The sequence below is a fragment of the Prorops nasuta genome, unplaced genomic scaffold, assembly GCF_024137725.1.
Source record: "Prorops nasuta isolate Cenicafe-Biocafe unplaced genomic scaffold, Cenicafe_Pnas_1.2 PNAS00002, whole genome shotgun sequence".
In the NCBI taxonomy this organism is placed as follows: Eukaryota; Metazoa; Arthropoda; class Insecta; order Hymenoptera; family Bethylidae; genus Prorops; species Prorops nasuta.
In genome coordinates, this window is record NW_027116799.1 from 11,895,899 (window position 1) to 11,910,519 (window position 14,621).

Sequence of the window (14,621 nt, forward strand, 5' to 3'; positions counted from 1 at the left end):
AAGGAGAAACAGATTATGTTTATGAAATTATTACAAAAAGAGAGTATTCTTGATTAGTCAGAAAAAATGACAATAAACTCATTAAAATACTATATCTTCTTTGAAACATCATATCTTTGCGACAGTAATAGATAAATAAGTTTCCTAAACGGCATTTGAAGGGGAAATAAATATACTATGAGAGATTTATTAGGTAATTGGGCTGGAATAAAAAAAATTTATTTTTTTTATTCAGCAAATTTGAGTAATTTTGAAATAATAACTCCTGGTTAAACAGAAGAAGTAATTTATTTTTCAGTGTTTTGAGGACAATTGTATGGAACATTCGACACAAATTTTGGCTGTATGTTCTTTACACATTGGAACATCACACCTTAAACACTTAAAACACGTCTTCCTATCTAAAGAACTAGGACAATAACCACACCTCTTATATTTTCCCATCTTATTTTCAACCATTAAATCTCTCGGGTTTTCACTTTCAGGTAAATCTTTTGAATGTAAAAAAGCTTCTATTTGAGACCGTAACGTCGTTTGTAATGTAGGCAATGTAAGTCTTTTTATTAAAAATGGCTTAATAAGCGAGAGAGATAAATCTAAAATGTAATCATTACGAACCATCGTTTTGTTACTGCCTATCAAATTATAAATAATAAAAGAATTAACATTAGCTTGATCTAACGTTCCGTAAAAAAAATGCATTGGCCATCTAAGTGTTTTGCGAGCAGTCGTAAAGTCGTGACATTTTTTATCGAAACTGTCAGTTCCCCCTTTTGTTGTATTGTAAAACATCACAATTTCTGGTTTTCCAGTTTCTGAATCTATTTTAGCTCTATGATGGTAAGTAGTGTGACGCTACTGGCTATCCTTGGGGATAGTATAGAAGGGGAGGGAGGAGTGATCCCTCACCGATCGCGTTCGCGTCCCAATAGGCGACTTCCTACTAGACCCGGGCGCCTTCGATGTACTTCTGATAATACCCGAATATTTATTTATGCAGAGGGGGTTCTAACCCTCGTACGCGACTATCGGGGATGGGGTGCTAATACAATGAATCGCTAATTTCGGTTAGACTCTCTTTATTACAATATCACTAATCAATACAATATCCGGTTCGCGTTACACGGTATTGGGGAGTTGCGTTAGGTCCTACGTGTGGACGCGGCCTAAGTGGTGCGAACGCGGCTGGAGTCCCGATGACGTACTAGCTAGCCTCGCGCTCGAGCCACTAGTTGGCGTTCGCGGCGGCCCCACCGAATCGTGCGGTACTAGCGCGCCACCGGCGGATCCCTAGGCTAACTACTCCTCGACGCTACGCGGATAAGTCCCTCTTTCCGCGCGTGCGCGTCCCGCGACGGTTACCCGCACTCGCTCCGTTCCCGCGTACTTAAACACAACAACGACCCGGAGTGTTTACTTCTGTAAGCCTGAGGTCGCGAGTCCTCACGATAATGATACTAAGTCCGCGGCCTTGAAATGACTGAAGGAAACGTCCCAGTCAACGGTCGAACTCAAAACGAGTCAATGTAATCGCGAACACTTTGGCTAATTTGCGATTCTACACGATATGACATGCGTTACAGGTCCAACGGAATGACCACTCCGCTAAGTTGCCCGCTTACCCGTGACAGGTGAGCAGGGCCAGCGGTACCCTATAAAACCGTTCGGTGCTACGAGCCCTAAAGCCCTAGCACACCCCGGGACGTCACAGGACTTATTCACAGAACGAATAATCACCCTACTTTCTGCTTACTCTAGGCTGGCTCTCTTCTCTCGCTTTCTCTCTCTCCCTTTCTCTCGCTTTCGCCTCTCTCTCTCTCTCTCTCTCTCTCGTTCTCGTTCTCGCTCTCGCTCTCGCTCTCGCCTCTCTCTTTCTTCCTCTTGCCCTTGACACTGGCCCGAAGGGCTGGTATTCTCCGCTGTCCGGTATGGGTTCGCGGCCGGGCTGCAGTCGCTGCAATATCACTTGCACCTTTTTTTGTACTAGGCAGCGGCTGTAGCCTTGGTCGCGGAGTTATCGGCGGCGGGGAAGGATCCGGGCACTGTGTCACCTTTGACTTCTAAACTACGTGTGTCGGGGCAGTCCGCGGGAGCAGGTAAGGACCTGCGCCTGTCCCGCCGCTGCCCCGCTACACCCATCGCGCGGTACTAGGGAGCCGACAAGTTATCGATCCTAGATCAATACTTATCGGTTGATGACTCCCTAGTTCGTACGCGACCCGCCTATCTAGCGCTTGAGATTAGCAAAGCGCTAGATGGCAGTTATAGTAACATTGCGAGAACGCAACGTTACAGTAGACAATAATAAAACAATTTTTTTTCCTTTTGGGTTATATGAAACAATAAATTTTTATTATTATATGCAAATCGAATTTTTTCTTCTTTAGCTTGAACGGTTTTAAATGAAGATGGAAATTCTCTTTTATTTTTAAGAATTGTCCCTACCATTGTCAAATTGTATTCGTTTAATAATTTGTCACATATAGGAATAGATGTGAACCACCGATCGCATGTTATATTTCGACCTGTATTATAAATAGGCTCTGATAATTTTCGGACATAGTACGATGGTACTGATTCAGTAGGATCTTTATCGGTTACAGTACCATGATAAGGAAGAGCGTTCAGTAAATAATGTGTTGTAGAATCATTTAAAGTTACAACATTCAAACCGTATTTATCTGGTTTCGCTGGTAAATACATTTTAAAACGACACCTACCACGAAAAGAAAGCAACTGTTCGTCTATAGTGCAATGAGAATCAGGTTAGTAATTATTTTTACAATTATTTATAAATTTTGTCAAAATTTCTCGAATATGAGCAAATGGATCAATTGCTTTCCTTTCAGGTCGGGTGTTTTTGTCATAAAACCTTATGCATAAAATTAAAAATTTAAATCGATTTATAGACATAGTTATTCTAAACAGTGCCATTCTGTAAAGCGACCATAAAGATTCCAAACAAGTATGATTGGTTTTTTGTAAACTTGAAAAATATAATAATCCTATAGTCGCTTTTAATTCATCCATATCTACTTCTTTATTATATGATTGTATGTGAATATTTCTATTTCTCCAATCTGCAATATGTCGATTTATCTCTTCGTTCGTGTATTTTAAAATAATTTGTAAAATTTCTTCATCAAATAGGACACTCCACGCTTCTAATGGACTTTTGACTCTAGCGGCTCGTCCTATCGGCATTGCAGTATACGAGGGTCTGTTTCGTTTACCTCGGCTGTCGGGCATGTGAAGCGACCATTTGAAATCATTTTTTCCTCGTAGGTAGCTTAATCGACCACGCTTCTTCCCCTTGCTTGTACCTGCTAGCTGTTCGTCTCCGTTGTCTGATGCTTCACTTTCAATAGCTTCTACGTCATCGCCGTCTCCTTCCTCGTCCGATTCATCATTCTGCCTTTCAACGATATCTTCGGTCTCACTTTCACTCTCTTGGTCATCAAAAGTTTCAACTGCCGTATGTAAAGACTGTATTTCAGGCGCTTGACGAACACGAGAACGCGTATTCATTTTGATCTAAATAAGAAATACAAAAAAATATAGGACATTGTAATCGTTGTATCATATAATCATGTATTTGTATTTTGTCAAACTTATTCATTTATATTTTAAATCATACTAGAAACAGTGATAATAACGATTTACTTACTGCAAGAAACACGTGGCAATGCACAAAGTTACAATATAGTTTTTAAAATTAATTCACTCTAATTATTTTAGTGTTTTGATAATAAAAACACTTGGAATTACACTCAAACACTTAATTAGCACAAAACATTTATTTCCATAAACTTTTGAAATAGTAACGTTACCGCACAACTGGGTGTTATATACCCATATACTGTAATGACTAACCTATCGTTCCGTTAATATGCGCATTTCAGAATGGCTCGAGTGGGGTATGGGTAGTGGGGATAGTAGATTTTATTCCCACATCGAAATAACTCCCCTCAAATTTACTATTTCCGAGGGACAAATGCATAAAATTCACCCCTGGGTATCCCATACCCAGTGTTGCTCTTGAGGGTTATTATTGGTCTAATAACAACAATTAACCCTTTGCACTCGGGACCTTTTTCGCGCGGCGCACCAGCAACTCGAAGCGTTTTGTAGCGTATTTGGTGAATTTCTTACCTCTAGCTTGAAATGATTACACACATAAAGTAACACATAAAACTTTTATATTTTAATATTAAATGTATCTTTACATATTTAAGATGATAATTTCTCAAACGTTACTCTTTGTAATTTTGCATTGTATGATATTTGAGATAACAACTGCCTAGATGCATGCCCGGCTTGTCGGGACAAGTGTCACAATAATAGGTTGTTTGGTGTCGTTTGCCGGGCTTGTTTCTTCGAGAGCAGACTTTGCAATCTTTTCTAACTCCTGTTAGAATGCTATGCAGCTTTCCATTTAGGCGGATGTTGTCGGATTCGGCTGTTGAAGTCGAGGCTTGATCGCGCGGCTGGTGGAAATCTCCAGTCAATTGCTTGACTAATGTCTTCAAATATTGTAAGTGATTAAGCGGCCGTTCGCTTCTCTGTTCTTTAGTGGTTTTATATAAAATATATGAATTTATTAAACAAATCTCCAAACCCCAAAAAAACAGTTTACGCCACCATTTGAGTGATTTTCTTAGGAAACAGTACGTTGAAGCATACTGATCGGCACGATCGACACCGCCCATATGTTTGGTGTAATCTATTATTACGTTAGGTTTCTTGACGGTCACTTCTACTCCACCTCGTAAAATTCGTTTTACACGCGTCATACCTGCATTGTTCCAGTTGGTCAAGCATGTGACAACCCTTTTGTCCTTCCACGCTAAAATTAATGTATTTTTTTTCCGGTATGCTACTATTGATTTTTTTCCGAATTTTATTCTTTTTATTTGTTCTGGTAGATGCTTCCTGTTTGTTAAGATAGTTCCTGTAAGGTGGCATTTTAATTTCAATAATTCTTCGGCCAAGATATAGCTCGTGTAATAACGATCGGTGAACATATGATGTCCTTGAGCACCAGGTAGTTTTTCCAGCAGCATTGAGTACAGATGCAATGGTATTCTCGTTGACACCGGAAGGTTGCGCCTTATCAAGCTGTCTGTTGTCAAACTTCCATAATAAGGAAGAATGCCACAGATGTAACCGGTAGTTGAGTCTGCCATCGTATAAACTCGAATCCCCCATTTGGTCGGTTTCTTCGGATTGTAAGTAATGAAGGAGACCCGACCTTTGAACTTGATCGTAGATTCATCCACACAAATTTCTCTTCCCGGTGTAAAATAGTTTAGAAATTTTGAATTTATGTAATCCAGGAAACAGCTAACTAGCTGTAAGCGTGTTCGTGGTCCTGCATCTTGTCTTTGGATTGTCTTTAGATGAAGCATCCAAAAAATCTGATTGAATCTGTCTCTTGTAAACTTGTTCGAATAAAAAGGAATGTAGCTGACATCACTCCGTGACCAATATTCTTGCAAATTTGCCAACGGCATTGTCCCCATATTTATTATAACACCAATAAACGCCCACATTTCTTCGATGGTTACATTCCGCCAATTTCGCCATATCGAGTAAGGAGATAATGTTTTTCCATCTAATTTTTTTGCGGCATAATTATTGGTTTCGATAACAATTTCATTCACCAGTTCATTAGTAACAAAGAGTTTTAAAAAATCCAATGGTTCTTCCTTATCTGATGGTGCGTGCGGTCCTGCAGTAGTGTCGCCGGCTATGAATGGTATTCTTGCCGGTGTTTCTTCAGATTCAGTGCAAGTAATCCATTCGGAACTGTCCGACTGTGAGTCTTCTGTAGTATAAGTATCACTGTCACATTCACTGTCTATTACTCGGATCTTTCGCCTTATGACACCTCTCACTTCGTCACTATCTTCACTACTGCTGTTATTCTCTGTACCTTGAAGCTCTCTGTGTAGACCCGTAATTTCCTCCTTGAGCATCGTGAAATCGAACTCATCTTCACTTGAACTTAATTCAGCATTACGTTCCATGTTTTTAGGGATCAAAAACTTTACATTCAGCAGTCTCTCTGCTACGACTGTCAGGTTCGAACTGATGCCGAAAATGCAGTCCGGTTCGTGGTTGCGGACTAATCCCAGATAAGAAAATGTTATCTCCATTTCCGTTTAAACTTCTTAACATTGTATAGAAAGAGCGTAAGAACCTGCGTCGAACAAAGTAAACGAAAACAGTTAGTCCCGCGTATCGAGTTACCGCAGCAAACCAAGTGGTGAGCGAAGGTCACCTCTCGAGTTGCGGTAGCACACCCGATGGTGAGTGAGAGTCACCTCTCGAGTGCAAAGGGTTAAAGGACAAAATATGTTTGCTTTTGTTAACTCTGCATGACGGTATTTTTTATTTTTCAACTTTAAACATTCTTTATTCAGTAGTAATTTCGGTGACTGGATAATATTTTAACGACTTTTCGATCGCTCTGGTGGTTATTGAACCCGAGAGCTCAATTACTTGTAATATAATTCTTTTATTTGTAAAGGGTATTTCATTAAACGTTTTTAATTTTTTTTATAATTGTTTAAGTATGACTACAAATTATTATTATAAATTGTTTATTATAGTGATTAGCAGTATGAAGAATTTATGAGGTTTTTTCTTCTGCATAAAAAATGAATCTTCCTGAATATTTTGGTCGCGACTAGAGCCTTCAATCTAATTTTGTTAATAAATATGAATTTTAAAATATTATGTGTTTTTACTAAAAATGGAAAAAATGAAAACTTCGAAAATTTGTATGTCCGGAACCAAAAAAGAGCTTTCACTCTAATTGGTGCCAAAATTCTTTTATTTCTTTCTATTTATTAAAACCTATTATATTGTAAAAAAAATAAGTGATGTACTTTGAGATCTGTTTGTTTTAACGTCGAATGGTCCTTCAACAAACGTAGTTCTCATCGCGTTGCCTGTATATTTTGTTGAAAATTTTTTAGAAGAAACATTCATTTATGTAAAATTGAATTAAATAAGTAAAAATTCAATCAATTTTTTAGGTTCGTATGTACATATCTTTGAAGTCGATGCTGCACTGGGTTGATGTGATTCTATTTAACCTCTTAGGAACAGCTGAATTTTGCTGCGGGGCTGTTTTTTTGTACGGCAGAGTTCAACGCGAATTACGTGTAAATGATACGGCACTTCTATGATACACATATTTTAACTTTAATAATTTATTTTAATAGTTAATAATACATTTAAGTACGGTACGTTTCAGTTGTGGTTATAGCTACACACTACAGTGACCCCGTTGTACAGAAAGATAACATCCGCGAAAGCCAATATAGTGGCGTTTAGTACCTAAGAGGTTCAAAAACCATAGTTTTTTCCATAAGAATTCAGGTACATTACTTAACAGATGAATTAAACTTAAACGATTGCGTTCGCACGCTTCACAATATGCACATTTATTCAGCATAATATTCGCCGTTCTGTATTTATATTTTTATAAAAAACGCATAAGACATTCTATGAATGCAATATCATCCGTTTCAATGTTATGCAATAACAACTACGGTTTCTACAAACTAAATAAAGAAGTCGATTGAATTTCAGGTTATTTTATTCAATCCTACCCAAAAATTTTTTTTTTTTATTTTTAAAATAATTTAGGATTAGCATGACCATAACTCTTTTCTTCTGCATAAAAGAGTGGCTTGTAATATTTTATATGTATGCTGTCAACATCTAAATTTCACGTAGGTATATAGGACTTGAGTGAACGTTAAAGTTTATGTTAATGAAATTATGATAATAATATTGCTCAAATTTGCCTTTTTGTTTTACTTTTTATCTCTCCGTTGCAGCACTGCCATTTGCACGAACGCTATTTAGTAGTTTAAGAATAGATTAACTTTTTTAAATTTCGTCACATTATTGTTACGGTGTGGAATTTTACAACAATAATTGACTTTCAAAGTTTGGCCTTATTTTAGAATGAATTGAAGTGTTATTTAACTTTATATATTTTTGGAAGCAGTTTTTTGTAGATAAAATAGCACGACTTTCAAATTTCATCTGTATATTTATGATGTAACAATGTGTATCAATGGAATATTTCATTTCTTCTTGTTAATTTGTTTGTTTTTAAATCGAGGAACGTTTTACTTTATTCAAAAGATTTTATACCGAGGAATCATAAACCGTTGCAAAAATTAAAATGTGTTTTTAAATAACGATGTATTTTGAAAACAAAGATTTAAGGTGAAACCGCTCTGAAATGTAGGTATCCACCTTGCTCTTAAATATAAGAATATGATTAATTGGAAATCAATATTTTTGCAAATTTGATTCATTATATTCTTATAATATAAGTGTTTTGAACTCTAACAAAATACTTACATGCTTATAGCCGATACACGGTGTTTGATTATAGATTTGTTTGTTATCTACTGGTGACCCTATAGATTTAACGCTATGTGATAATAATATAATTTTGTAATTCTTTAGTAACAGTTAAAGATATACAGCAGATTCTATTCGAGTTAAGGGGATGCATTGAGCGCCTCAAACACTCATTCAAATTTATCTTCCAAATTATTAGGATTATGAACTTTTTTGTAGAATTAAATTTACTCTTTTGACTGTACTGAAGCGCGATACAAACTCGGTTTCTCAAAATTATAAAAAATCATTTTCATAAAAATTATAAATACTTGTAATTTTGTTGGTCATAATAATATTGAAAATTAGGCCTTGTAGCGCGCTAAAGAAAAGTTATATGACTAATTTCAGACCAAGAAGAAACAAATATACCTAAAAATGTGGAAGATTTGTTTAAAAAACTAAATTAGCTATTGAAAGCCAAGTTTTACACTGTTTTACCGACGGAGAAGTTTCACAGTGCGTTAGACAAACACAGGCCTATTAGCTCTCTCGCTTTTGAAGGGGTACTACTCTCTCCCCACCATTCCCCGCTAAACAAACCAACTCTCCTACACACAGCAAGATGGCTGGCTAACGCTGCCTGTCGGTGTGAATCCGTAGCGGAATGGAAGAACAAATAATTATTTGTAGATTTAAGGGTTAGGTTTTCGCAAATGCGGCGCTGTACCGCCCTTCCATATCATTTCCGACAGCTATTAAAAAATTTCTCAAATCATTTTATCATCTACAAGTCTCAAAAATCTTGAATTAGTTGACGAAAGCGTGACTCGTAGCAGCCGACGCTGATCGCTAAGTTGTGTAGCGCATCACCTACGAGCACCAATACACAGCAAGACGGCTGGCTAACGCTGCCTGTCGGTGTTATTCCGTAGCGCAATTCAAAAATAAATAATTATTTTTAGGTTTTAGGGTTAGGTTTTCGCAAAACCGACCTAGTACAGCCCTACAATATCATTTCGGAAGGCTACAGTAAAAATTTCAAAGTATTTTGTTATCTACATTCTCAAAAAACTTAAATTAGTTAACGAAAGCGTGACTCGTAGCAGCCGACGTTGATGCGCTACAGAACTTAGCGATCAGCGTCGGCTGCAACGAATCATACTTTCGTCAACTAATTCAAGTTTTTTGAGAGTTGTAGATGATAAAATGATTGGAGAAATTTATAGTAGCTGTCGGAAATGATATGGAAGGGCGGTACAATGCCGGATTTGCGAAAACCTAACCCTGAAATCTACAAATAATTATTTGTTCTTCCATTCCTCTGCGGATTCCTACCGACAGGTAGCGTTAACCAGCCATCTTACTGTGTGTAGGAGAGTTGGTTTGTTTAGCGGGGAATGGTGGGGAGAGAGTAGGTACCCCTTCAAAAGCGAGAGAGCTAATAGGCCTGTGTTTGTCTAACGCACTGTGAAACTTCTCCGTCGTTAAAGCAGTGTAAAACTTGTCTTTCAATAGCTAATTTAGTTTTTTAAACAAATCTTCCACATTTTTAGGTATATTTGTTTCTTCTTGGTCTGAAACTAGTCATATAACTTTTCTTTAGCGCGCTACAAGGCCTAATTTTCAATATTATTATGACCAACAAAATTACATGTATTTATAATTTTTATGAAAATGATTTTTTATAATTTTGAGAAACCGAGTTTGTATCGCGCTTCAGTACAGTCAAAAGAGTAAATTTAATTCTACAAAAAAGTTCATATTCCTAATAATTTGGAAGATAAATTTGAATGAGTGTTTGAGTCGCTCAATGTATCCCCTTAAACTTTAGAGTTCCTTTAACGTTGTTACGTCCTGACTTATGCGTAGCAGTCTCAGGAACGGTTTTAACGTGGGCTCTAGCGACCGCTGCCTACCAGCTGGTAGTAGTTGTAGGAAATTCGACGGAGGATTTGTATCGAGGGATATAACACTTAGTCAAGTACACGTCGCTGGTTTTTAATGGTTTTGTTTATTAAACGTGTGACCCTGTACTATTTTAAGATAGTACATGTTCACTAAAAAGACATATATGTTTTCCTCTAGAACGATGATACATATTATGGTCATATTATCAAGGCCATAATACCGCATCATGTACGATTGGCCTACCTATCATCTGAAATACTGAATAAAGTTCGGTGTTTGTTGGGCCATAAAAGTAGAGTAACGATCCTGGCCCATAAGTCGTATGTTAAATAGACCTAACGAACTTCGGCTTTCCGCGACTCCCGAATATTCAAGTTGAATTTTCGGAAGAAGTCGGATCGTGAGTCTGATTGGTGGTACCAATAACCTAATCGGTTCTACCAATTAGATTGAGAATTATGATTAGTTGGGGGTAAAGGACCAACAGCTCGTTGCTTGAGCCTTCCGAATTTTGCGACACTCGTACTTTAGTCCTGAAAGAGGTGAGACGCGAATTGAAGACTCGTATCGTGAGTGTGGAAGCTGCTCCGACTCTGCTCTGCTCTGCTCTACTCTATTGGGTCCGACTCTGCTCAACTCTGCTCGACTCGACGCTATTCTGCTCTGCTCTGCTCTGCTTTGCTCTGCTCGACGCTGCTCTACCCTGCTCGACACTGCTCTGCTCTGCTCTGCTTTGAACTGCTCCGTTCTGCTTGGGGACTACTCTGCTCTGCTCAACTCTGCTCTGCTCGACGCTGCTCTACTCGGCGCTGCTCTGCTTTGCTCTGCTCTGCTCTGCGCTACCTCCATCAAGGGATCCAACCGCCTCCTTCAACTTCAGCGGAAAAGGTTAACGGGAGTCCCAGCTCCTAGAAATCCTTTATAATACGAGTAAAATTCGGAAAAACGCGCTTAATCGCCTTGAGATTGTCAAAAATCACAAGTTACGAGTTAAACCTGCTCCCAAAGTGCATGAATTGTGAATTAGAGCCATAAACTGATAGTTGGAATAATAGTCCATCGTCGAGAAAATTCTGAGATTCGCAATTAATTCGATGACCAAGTCTCTTATGGATTTTCGAATATGGAATGTATATAGTTTTATATGTAACTTACGTTAAGTTCTTTTATCGATTACCGTGTATTCAATGCAGTACTAAATTCTTGACGTTTCCGAAACTTTGAGTATGCGCTTAGATTATCGTTGATGGATCGAATTCGGTTATAAAGAATGATCGGGATATTCATTCAGGTTCGAATTTCTGTTACGATTAGTATAGTTCATCGCGTTTAAGCAGTGGTGCATCCCGAGGTTGAATTCTCCCCGAAAGGAGCTATCTCGTTCGATCACCTCATGGGAGTACAGTTTTCTCGTTGGAAGGAACCCCAGACGTGAATTCTCCCCGAAAGGAGCTACTATGTTCGGTTCTCTTCGAGAAGGTATCGTTTCGTTTTGATGAAAGGTCGCAGGAGAAACACCTGCTTTGAGAAGGCCTTTATTTGATTAGTTAGTAGTTTAGTAGAGAAATTCGTTGGATTGATCCCGAGCGCTCCGAAAAACCGTCTTCCATGCCATTCATAACTATAGTTTTACAGTATACGAATAACGATCTGTGTGCTATGAGATCTGGCATATATAACGTTGTCTTTATGGAAATATAGAGAATTTATTATCGAATATAGTATGTAGTGATTTGACCCGAACTGCCAAATCCTTCCGCATTTTACGTTTCAGGGACTCACCCACTCTCCGCTTACGCAATCCTAAACCTATATTCACTGAGCTAGTTGGTATTACCGTTTGACGATTACCGTATTTCGCGATCACTACAGTACAGTGGTCCTTTAGGGAACTTGGCGCCCAACTTATGTTTTAGATTTTGGTCGAGTTATAGTGTACGAAGATCGAAGGGTCAGCCAAAATTTTTGTAGTGTAGCAAACGTAACAAGTATAAAAGCCTAATAAGGCTGTTTACATTGATGATACAATTAGTACTGTTTAAGATTATTCGAATTAGCCGACGTCGGGTCATGGATCACGATCCAGGGAGATGACTGAGCCAATCAAAGCGTTTTTAAAATGAATGTTTCCTATCTTTGACCAATAAGAGTTAAAGCATCTTAGAGTCAGTGGGAGTTAGAATTCTCTCACGGACTTTGCGACATGATTTCTGGTCTTTGTGGGGAAGGCACATCTTTATCCAAAATCAGCACAAAGGCACACAGACTTTATTTATAATGAGTGCCAGGTCTATGAACCTTTGTCCATAGAACCAGTCTGAGGCTTGCCGACTAGAGACTTCTCAACGATGTGGCAATTAGTGGTAGCTAGGCGGTTCCGGTGACATGGGAGTGAGAGGGGTGCGGGTGTGCGGGGGGAAGTGTTTTAAGAGCTGGGATATATTGGATGATGAGGGGGAGTGCGGATGTGCGGAGGAAGTGCCTTGGCTTCGGGGAGTGTGTGAAAGAGAAAGAGAGAGAGAGATCCCTCTCACCCTCTCTTTCTCTCTTAGTCTCTCACCCCTCTCCCATCAGTCTAGGGCCCGGATGGTTAATTATCATACGGGTCAGCTAGTTCGCTAAGGCTTACCCCCTCTCCCATGACTTTTGGGCCCGGATGGTTACTTATCCTACGGGTCCACTAGTTTCCTAAGGGTTACCTCTCTCCCATCACCCTAGGGTCTGGATGGTTAGTTATCCTGACAGTTACCCAGAGAACTTTTTTGTATTTTAGTTGGTGAAGGAAAAAGTTTCAATTTTCTCCACTAGGTGGCGATCACGAAAATTTCTGGGGCAGCTACTCCGCTAGGGGTCCTCACCATCTTACAGACTGCCATTTTTTCTTAGGCCTGCCCTCGGAGGGTCTTTTCTCCCTCCACATACTTATCTTAGACCCTCCCAATATTTTCCTACTGTGGACCCGCCATTTAACATGATTTCACATTTTTTCTTTAACATTGAGCACTATCAAGATTTTTTCTTTTATGAGCTAGTAATAATTATAAAGTACTTTTTTCATTATTTTCCTTTTTTTCATTTTTTCTTTTACGAAATTAATTAAGGGAAATAGGAGTAGGGGAAAAGAAAGACACATTTAAATAAAGTTTATCATATAATTAAAAACGTACATGAAATTTATATAAAAACTAATACAAATGAAACTTATATAAATACTAATATACAATAATATTTAGCCCATTCAGCTAATAACAGCTTCTGAAACATAAAAGATTTATTAATATCAAATAAATTGCGAACTTAATTTTTAATATTTACCTTTTATTTGTTTCCGCACCCACATTGCGAAAACATCTACCTCTTGTTTCACACAGTGGACAGGCTTTTGTGTTTTTCGCGTAATTTTAATTTTATGCAGCTCACAAGGAATAATGTCTATTTTATATATATTCAATTAAGAAATCGAATTTTGGACAATTAAAATTTTCTAATTTGACATTATTAATATTCATTATATTTAATAAGTCACGTTCGAAGTGTCCACCTTTATATGCAACCACTGGTTGCACACTGTCACATTCAATGATTTTTAGAAAATCATGTATTTCATTTTGTGAATATCTTTCATTTCCCGTATTTCCATATGCAATTCCGTGCACATTATTAAACACAAAAGATGCAGTTTTCCGGTCAGCAATACTTAAAGTATTCATTGATCCACTAACTTTAAATGCACCATAATGCGTTAAATTAGAGTATATATTTTTAATAGCCACTTCTTTGTACACTATCTTCTTATTAACGATAAATCTATCCACATCTATTATGTGCGTGATATCTCTTAAATGATGCATAATGTCAGAGTAACTGAAGATTCTGTGACTAAAACTGAACTGAATTTGCTGTGGCTTAAACTTAACTGAAGACTACCTTACACACTTCTCAAGATTTTTTAAATGCTGAAAGGAATGTGAAAAATTTGATCTGTGGTGGGAGGTGACTAACCAGACACACTTGAAAATACCATTGGTCCAAAGAGAGAATAGTTAAGGATAGTGGGAGAAATGAAATACATGTGTGACGGGATATTTCCCCGTCACAAAATTTTTGTTGCTTGCGGTAAGGCTAGGTGGGCGCGGTCGGTAATTGGGTTACCGTCGCGCGGCCCGCTGGCCTAATTCCGTTGGTGAATCGCCCGCGGTAGCAAGTGCCGGGATCTAGGATCGATTACGCAATAATCCGCGAGGAGCGCTGATCGATCCCGGCGCATGCCAATTGTCGCCGCGAGGACTGACTCTCTTCCTGGGATAGCTTTGTCGAGGACGGACCTCCTTCGCTTCTCG